The sequence below is a fragment of the Ictidomys tridecemlineatus genome, chromosome 8 (assembly GCF_052094955.1).
Source record: "Ictidomys tridecemlineatus isolate mIctTri1 chromosome 8, mIctTri1.hap1, whole genome shotgun sequence".
Lineage (NCBI taxonomy): Eukaryota > Metazoa > Chordata > Mammalia > Rodentia > Sciuridae > Ictidomys > Ictidomys tridecemlineatus.
This window is the reverse complement of record NC_135484.1, coordinates 74,274,464-74,283,989: the sequence shown is the minus strand read 5'-3', so window position 1 is coordinate 74,283,989 and position 9,526 is coordinate 74,274,464. Positions and strand designations below refer to the sequence as shown.

At 38.8% G+C, this 9,526-nt stretch overlaps 1 long non-coding RNA gene and 2 other non-coding genes across 3 annotated transcripts; all 3 read right to left on the bottom strand.

The window, feature by feature from the left end:
• Window positions 1-6,281: 6,281 nt before the first annotated feature.
• Window positions 6,282-8,045, bottom strand: LOC101968910 (uncharacterized). Its single transcript, XR_001229744.4, has 5 exons — window positions 7,718-8,045; window positions 7,273-7,498; window positions 7,091-7,173; window positions 6,822-6,885; window positions 6,282-6,613 (listed from the first exon to the last, which is right to left on the bottom strand). It is a non-coding gene; the product is annotated as an uncharacterized LOC101968910 (long non-coding RNA).
• LOC120889370 (small nucleolar RNA SNORD50) lies at window positions 6,699-6,771 on the bottom strand. The gene has a single exon (XR_005733278.1). It is a non-coding gene; the product is annotated as a small nucleolar RNA SNORD50 (small nucleolar RNA).
• Window positions 6,973-7,042, bottom strand: LOC120889371 (small nucleolar RNA SNORD50). Its single transcript, XR_005733279.1, has one exon. It is a non-coding gene; the product is annotated as a small nucleolar RNA SNORD50 (small nucleolar RNA).
• Window positions 8,046-9,526: the final 1,481 nt, after the last annotated feature.

Below are 9,526 nucleotides of genomic sequence, written 5' to 3'. Positions count from 1 at the left end.
ATAGTTTAGTTGTAGAAAAGGCACTTAACATGTGCAAAGTCCTGTATTTTTTCTCCAGTATGTGCATGCACTCATGTATACACACACATTCACACACAGGCTTTTGATTTTTACCTTTTTTCAGTACTGTGATTTGAGCCCACGGCCTCATGTATGCTAGGCAAACACTACCACTCAGCTACATCTCTGGTACACTGATTTTTATAGGTTGATTTTATATCTTGTGATCTTACTGAATTTATTTTTAAATTCTAACAGTTTGGGGGTGGAGTGTAGAATTTTTATATATAAAATCATGTCATCTGCAAATAAATAATTTGGCATCCTCTTCTTTTTGGGTGCCCTATCTTTCTCTTGATTTATTATTTCTCTGACAAAGACTTCTATACTATATTAAATAAAAGTAGTGAAAGTGGACATCCCTATTTGATCTTGGAGAAAATAATTTCAGCTGTTCCCCATTCATTTTGATGTTGATTGCTTGTCATATAATAGACTTTCTTGTATTAGGTGTTTTCTATATCTATTTTTTTAAATCATGGGATGTTGAATGTCATCAAATTTTTTTCTACACTTATTGAGTTCTAAAGATGTAATATGTCTAACGATTTACACGTTTAACCACTCTTTGGTCCCTGGAATATTCCCACGATCATTGTATATAATCTTTTATTTGCATGGTGTTCAGTGTGTTCAGAGAAACTTTTGTAGTAATGAACTACAGAAATAATCCCTGAAAATATATTATTTATCATTATTAAATGATGAATTATATATATATATATATATATATATATATATATATATATATATATATATATATATATATATATATATCCTAAAGTGTTTTTCCTTATTCCAGTGCTTTTTTTTTGGCTAGGAATTGAATCCAGCATTGCTTAACCACTGAGCCATATCCCACCTCTTTTATTTTTTGTTTTGTGTTTTAATACTGGGGATTGAATCCAGGGGTACTTACCACTGAGAAACATCCCTAGCCCATTTTATATGTTATTTGGAGACAGAGTCTTACTAAGTTACTGAGGCTGGCTTTGAAGTTGTGATCCTCCGGCCTCAGCCTCCCAAGACACTTGAATTATAGGCATGTGCCACCTTGCCTGGCTCTTTTTATTTTGAGAGAGGGCCTCACTAAGTTGCTGAGGCTGGTTTTGAACTTGAGTTCCTCCTGCCTTGGCCTCTCAAATTGCTGGAATTATAGGAGTGTTTTGCCATGACTGGCTCCATTGTTTGTTTGGTATTAAGCTTTTTTTTTAAAAAAAAATTTTAGATGTTGATGGACCTTTATTTTATTCATTTATTTATATGCAGTGCTGAGAACCAAACTCAGTGTGTCAAACACCCTAGGCACGCGCTCTACCAATGAGCCACAACCCCAGCCCTTCCATTGCTTTTTTGAAGAGACCTAGAATCAATTAAGCAGTCATAGCTAACAAGATAAAATTCTCAAATAGGCTGTATTGTATTGTATTTGATTGGTATTTTTTCAGACTAAGTACTTGTTTTCTGTAATAATTCTGACAGACTTAGCTACATGGCATTCTGAAATCTCAAACAGTGGATTAATGATGAGAGGAGGAGATGAGGAAGACAGGATGCAGTAGTTAGTCCAAGGATCCTGGTTCTCATATTGAAAAGGAACCTTTTCCCCTATCCCAAGATGGCTCATAAAATTTCCAAAATTTCATGATAGATTCGGATGTAGTTTGATCTCTGTACATATTCAAATATATATGACCAGTGAAGTGGAACAAGACCAGATGTAGTGACAATATTCAGTCAGACAGTTTTAAGTACTGCACTGGAAGTACTGTTCAGATCCAGAACCAATCTTTTAAGAAGAAAGATGAGAAGGGTCCAACTTCCCTTTCAGAGAGGAGAGACTGACAAAAGATAAGCAGGCTATCTTAGTAGGCTAAGGTTCAAATAAATGCTATAATCATAACTGGGCAACTGGTGAAAAAGTCACAAAATAGCCCAAAGTTCTTTCACATACACTGGGTAAGCATTACAAGAAGTGTGTTACTTAGTTTAGAGGGCACTTGATTGGTACAGTGGATATTGGATTTCTGGTAATAGAACTAATTTTAGAAAGCACCAAATGGTAGGCCTGAGCCTACTATATTTTAAGATTCTAGAAACCTGGTGTAAGGCAAAGGGATTTCTATTGGCTAAAGTTATTAAAGCCAGACGTGTAAATTCTACTTTCAACTTCTAAAACTAGTCTGAAGCAAGCATATCAGAGTCTATTGCAGTCAAGTCCCTTTAGGCCTTTAAGACTTTTGAGCCTCTAATGAATTTTTTAGGTTGTAGATGTACTAGATGTACTTATCAAGCTCACAATTTAAGTACTGGATCACTTTAGTAACCAAAGGTATTACCCAGTTGTATTTGTAATCTAGAAGTCTGTCTTTTACACTTGATTGAAAAATGACATCCATGTGAATCTTAAAATGTTTGAGTAAGTTTAATGGAAACTGATGTTAATTAATTATAAAATGTTAAGCTTTCAAGTTTAGTTCCACAAAAGTGATTTTTAATTTTATTCACTTAGTATTCAGGTGAAGATCCTACAGACAATACAAGAGAAATTAAGTTCTGACCATGTCTTCCTACTGAATGTCAGGTTTTAGAGAAAGCAAATGATTACAAGACTAGCCTTACAAAAATTGTAACCCCTCTGCTCATGAACCATAGTAAGGATATTTAACATTTCTGCCTCATCTTCCACCTAATTTTTTCAACATCTATCCAACCTGTTGGTAACTAAATCCTCCAAATTTGTCACTCTTTGGTTCTCAACCATACTATAATTGCTTAGTGTTCTTATGACTAATTGTATCTTCCCCACATATGAGTTGGTCTTGACTCAAATATACTAGCTTAATCCTGATAGTATTTCTATTGTGTTTTGTATCTCTGTGTAGGTTGCCCTTGATTTTTCTTGGCATCTTAAATCACTATTGACACAAATAAAGAAGTGTTTATCTCTTGCCTCCTTGGCCGAGACTAGTCTTATAATGCATAAAGAGAATGTCCAGTACTAATTTGGATTATATCAGCTAAGAAAATGTGATATATTAAAAGGTCCACTGGAAGTCAAGGGAATGAAAACAGAAAGAACAGGAGAAAGAGGTTAGAGGGCTCCAAAACAAACTATTTCACAATATTGCCTTGTTTTTAAGTATTTGCCAGCTTTGACAAAAGGGTAATGGCATTTTCCCCTCAAGGTTTTGTGTCATAATAAAGTTGTTTATCATTTATTGTAAGATTAGTGCCTGGGTCTATCTTAGGTACCTAAGACATTAGTAAATGAAACAGATCTTTGCCCTTAAATTCTAAGAGTTAGCATTTTAAACTTAGATTCTAGGAGCTGGAAATAAAGATAATGACAGATTTATTTAGCATGTTAGTTTCAAGTAGAGCAGGGTAGGGAATCATCAAGATTGCAAAGTCAGGGGCTAGGGTTGTGGATCAGCAATACAGCGCTCGCCTGGCACATGCGGGGCACTGGTTCGATCCTCAGTATCACATAAAAATAAAATAAAGGTATTGTGTCCAATTACAACTAAAGAAAAAAAATTAAAAAAGATTGTAAAGTCAACTACTTTTTCATTATATATCACATATGCTGTCTCATGTTCATTAATGAAACTGCATTTTTATTCTATTTATTTATTCTTGGTTTTTTGGAGAGAGGGTTGGCCTCACATTGGGTTCTAATGATCTACTGACCTCAGCCTCCTGAGTCCCTGAGACTATAGGTGCATGCCACTACACCTCGCTAGAATGTACATTTTAGATCTCCAAATAATTTTGCTTTTTCAAGGCCCCATAGCTTTCCTTATTCTATTTGGTAGTATCAAGATCCTTTATTATAGCCTGGTGTGGTGGCGTACTCCTGTAATCCCAGCATCTCAGAATACTGAGGTAGGAAGATTTTGAGTTCAAAGGCAGCGCAAGGCCCTAAGCAACTCAAACCTCATTTATTATTTAGAGACAGAGTCTCTAAAAAATATATAAAAAAAGGGCTGGAGATATGGCTCAGTGATTAAATGCCCCTGGATTCAATCCCCAGTACCAAGCTGGGCGGGGGCACATGCAGTGAGATCCTCTATTACATATCTGACCCATTATGCCAAATTATTTTTTTCTCTCCTGGAGTTCATGAAGCCTTAGGGCCTCTGCAATAACAGCACCTACCTCAGACTTGGGAAATCAGCCATTCATATGGCTGGATCTTTCAAATTCATTTGGACATCTCAAGCTTCCTATGAATGATCTATGCAGGGTACATTACCTCATCTTAATTCCCAGAAAAAAAATGCTAAGATTCTCTTCCTTAGAATTACACTTAAAATACTGATGTTTTGGTCACTGTGGAATCCCAAACACCTATGATTCTTCAGTAAGATATCTAAAATCATTCTCTGTGTGGTGGTATTAAACTTTTGTACTTTAACACAAATACATGGAAGCTAACACTTGCTTAGCATGTATGAAACCCTGGGTTCAATCACTAGAACCAAAACAAAATGCAGAAGTATCCCAAAATAAACAACCTCTAAATATATCTCAAGGAACTAGAAAAACAAGAAAAATTCAAATCCAAAATTAGTAGAAGGAAAGCTATAAACATAAGAGAATATCCATAAAGTAAAAAAAAAAAGGCATTTAATAGAATTCAACATCTCATCATATAAAAATCCTGAATAAAATAGGTATAGAAGGAAAGTACCTCAACATAAAAAAGGTCTAATAAGGTCACATGTAAGCCAATAGCTAACATACTTAATGGGGAAAAGCCAAAAGCTTTTTTGTTCTAAAATCTGGAATAATAAACGGATGTCCACTTTCACTACTTTTGTTCAACAGTATTGAAGTCCCCAAAGAATCAAATACATCATGAGCAAAAAAGAAGAGAGCCGAAGGTATTATAATACCTGATTTGAAGGCAGGTTTTACAAAACCACACAGTATGGTACTGGCATGAAAACAAGACACACAGACCAATGGGACAGGAGAGAGAACCCAGACATGATCCCACACATTTATAGCCAGCTAGTTTTCAACAAAGATAACAAGATCATACATTGCAGAAAGGAAAAAGTCTCATTCAATTAATGGTGCCAGGAAAACTGGATGTCCACAGGCAGAAGGAAGAAAACTAGACTCCTGTCTCTCACCAGTTACCAAAATCCAAGCAAAATGGGTCAAAGACCTGAAACTGTAATACTGGAAGGAAACTGGGGAAACACATCAGGACATTGGGATGGGCCAAGATTTTCCGCATAAGACCCCCAAAGCACAAATAGACAAAAGGGACCACGAGGTGCTAAGCAAGTCTCTAAATAAAACACAAAGCAGGGCTGGGGATGTAGCTCAGAGGTCAAGTAACCGGAGTTCAATCCCAGTACTCCCCACCCAGCAAAAAAAAAAAAAAAAAAAAGGTGTAGTGTGTACATGTATATGTGTGTATAATATATATGTGTGTGTATATATATATATATACCAACAAGTAAGTGAAAAATGCTCAACATCACTAATTACTAGGGAAATGCAGATCAAAACAATGCAATATCATCTCACTCAAGTTAGAATGGCTTTTAGCAAAAAGACAGAATAGCAAATGCTGGCAAGGATTGGGAAGAGGAACTCTCAGACATAATTGAGGGAATGTGCATCATCAGTACATCCATGATGGAAAAAAGGTATGAAACCTCCATCGTACCATGTGATCCAATAATCCCCACTTGTGGGCATATATACATAGGAATCAAAAGCAGCATGTCAGACGTCTGTACTTGCTTATTTCAGTGCTGTTCACCATCTGTGGATACCTACAATGAATCATCTTAGGTGTCCATGGATGGGTGATTGGATAAAGGAAATGTGGCACATATACACAATGGAACACTATTTGGCTGTGAAAAGAATGAATTCCAGTCATTTGTGACAACATGGAACTAGCTAAGTATGTTAAGTGAAATATGCCAATTAGAGACTAATGTTTTATTATCTCATATGCAGTGACTAATAGGGTGCTGGACAGGATAGGGAAAGGTTCATAACCATTATATAGTAATTATCAGGTACTGTTCCTTAAGATATGGTCTAGCCATTTTGTCATTTCTCAGGGATGAAAACTTATAGAATATTAATATATATAAACCTTTTTTTAAAAGATTTCCCAACTATTTTAACATGCCAGTGTCAATTTCATGGGAATAGTTTCAGAATTGAAAACTTGGGACTCAAATGGGTTAATAAAAAACTTTTTTTATTGTGATCAATAACCAGACATCTCTATAAGAAACTAAATTATAAGGCAGTGTCAACTTTGACTCAGTTTTAATTACAATTATGTATCTTAAATTCAAAAGAGGTGATTAATGGCAAAACACTGAGGAATAATTTGACAAGGCTAATTATGCAAAGCTCAAGACCTTTCTGTTAAAAATCCATTAGTTCATGGTTTAGCTATGGTTAAAAAAAAATAGAATCCCAAACTGTTTTCTCTTCATGTCTGCTTTTTCTGGATTATTCTTATCACCAGGTTTTCATAGTAGAAAAAGGAGACTTTGTGGTACTAGTCCTAGAACAGGAAAAACAAAAATTACAAGATGATCAACATTAAAAGCTTATTTAATAGTATTAAAAAACTTTGTCCTCAATGGTTTATCTCAGAAGCCAGATCCGTAATTAAGTTTTTTTCAACAGGAGTTCAGTTTCGGGATAGGATCATCATAGATAAGACCAAGACCAAGGACACAATATTGTTTAAGAAAAAAATCTGCACTTACAGAAATTGTTCTGTCCTATGAACTTTACAGCAAACTTGCCTGAGTGGGCAGACAGTCACAATCACTGTTGGCAGAAAAACAAATATATCTGATTTAAGGTGAATGAATGGAACAAAAAATTAACACATTTCATCTACAGCTATTGGTCTTCATCTCAGAAGCCGAATCCGTACATGATTTTCTTCAGGTAATCAGCTTCGGGATAGGTTTCATCACTGATTTGACCAATCATACATATATTATCTATAAAGTACTAGGCCAATACATACCAAGTGTTGACTGTCCGGTTTTAAGCAAGTAATTCTCTTAGTGCTAAACATTCCGTGACATGTTTTGGGATTTTCTTATGCATCTACCAAAAAAAAAATTTTAAATGGTTACACACCATTTTCTATTACAGTAAATAAAAAACGTCAGCTTTGGTTTGAAAAATAAGCTCAGTAACCCTTACCTTTTTATGTCCATGTAGCCGCTCCGATAGACCACTGAAAGCTAGCGCCATCATTACTGAGGGGGATCGATGCTTGCAATCGAACATTCTCAGAATGGCACGTTTCAATTTTTTTTCCTGCAGTTAATTCTCTCCCACTCGTTAAATCGTACTGCATACAGCGCCGCCTGGGGTTCAAGCAGCACCAAGGTCCATAAAGAGCTGGGGCTGTTCATGTTGAAATAATCTGGGGAAAGTAAAAAGCATTCACCATGTTAATAAGTGCCCCTTGATTCTTTTTTTTTTTTTGTGGTGCTGGGGATTGAACCTAGCTAGGGCCTTTCTTGCGCAAGCCAGGGAAGCCCTGTACCAAGTAACGAATATTCCCAGCCCACACCCCTTGTTCTTAAATTAACCTCATCATCCCTTACACGTGTACACAGTATCCATAAATACACTTTTGTACCTTTTGTAAATCCTCAGGTGACTTCCCAGTCGACGCTCAGGCTCAGGCCTGCCCTGGGCCTAAGCCGGAAAACCTCCGCTCGTGGCGCCATAGGCCCTTCAGTATGTTGTCTCCCCGACTCTATTCAAGGCACGTGGCGACCCGGCGGCGCGTTCCGCATGTGCAAACTTCCAACAACTAGCACTCTCGGACCAAGGCTCCGAGATCGCTTCAAAGTACGCCAGTCCCAACTACACACGGAGCCTCGGTACTGGCGTGTGACACCCATTCGCACACATACCAAACAACAGGTCCGCCGTCTCCCCGAAAAAGAAGGAGGCAGCTCCCGCGCAGCTCCTTATATAATCTCCCCTGAATCAGACCGAGGCCGCCCCTCCCTCCCGCACCTATTGGATGTGGGAGATGATGGGGGCGTGGCCTCTTCCGGAGGCGATCGAGCGGGAGCGCGCGCGGCGGCTCTTTTTTTTCCGGCGGCCGCTCCTGGGCGTGGTGCGCGCACCGCCCACCGCCGCGTGCCCGTTCATCTCCTGGCGCGCACCCGTAGGCGCGCAGTGGTCCGTCGCTTCCGAGTCAGGCGGGCGACTCGGCCCTACGTGGCGCGGGAGTGGCGCCAGAATTCAAACTACGAGCCGCAGTTGGAGGCGAGGCCATCGCCTGCCTCGCGCCAAGTTCGACCTGCACAGACTGGGTACGGGAATGAACTTAAGTTTTACAGCGTAGATCAGCTTCACTTTGGCACCAACTGGAGAATGCGAGCTGGCTAGGGGGCGCCGTGCGAAAGTTGGCACCCAGCGGCGGTCGCTGAAGGAGCTGGCGAGCACTGGCTACCACACTCTCGGAAAGGGGAGAAATGCTCGGTGAAAACACTGAAGGCGCCGCGTTAGTCCTCCCATCCACAGCGAGAAAGCCGCGCCTCTCCTGAGGGCCGCCCAGTAGTGTGGCACGCGACACAGCTGAGTCGCAACGCTGGCGCGAGCGCCCACCCTTATCTAAACGCATCCCACTCCAGTTTGTGCTGCTGTTATACTGTAACCAGTCCCTAGAAGGCTTGCTGAGACAGCAAACCTCAGCTTAAATACTCCATTTTATAGAGGAAACTGAGACCGAAAGCAGCTAAGTAATTTTTCCAAGGTCACACAACTAAATTGCTTTGCTATTTTTTAGTTTCTTATACCAAATTAGTCATAGGGAGTTGAGGAGCAAGGTTAATTTGAGAAGTATCCTGAATACTTAACACAAACGACAAAAGTTCTAAAGCAATGCTTCCCATAATTAGCATGTATGAGTGAATATGTGTGTGTGCATGTACAACATTTGAACATTCGAGGAAGGATGATTTCTTCTGACCAGGAGTTCCAGACCAGCTTGGGAGCATAGGGCATGAGGCCCTGGATTGGATTCCCAGCTCCGCAAACAAAACAAAAACAAACAACCCCCCCCCCAACCTTAGGAAGATATTCAGGTCTTTATTTCATAGCACTTCTTACTGGTTAAAACTCTTAAGGTGTGCGTTTGAGTGGTGTGAGGAGCACATCTGGTTTGTGCACTGCAGTTCAGTTTTCTGGTTTAGAACAGTGACCAGTGTGAAATAGGTTTTCGGTAATTACTGGTGAATGATTAAATTAATATATTTGATGGTTATTCAGAAAGCTAGAATGAAAGGCAAACTTCAGATTAAAAGGTAATAGTAAAAAGCAAATTTCCCTAACTGGAACCTAAATGATGAAGTATTTACTTGGCTGGGCTTTATATTGTGTTTGTATATTATTTGTAATGTACAATGTAAGTTTGCATATTGTTCATAGTTGT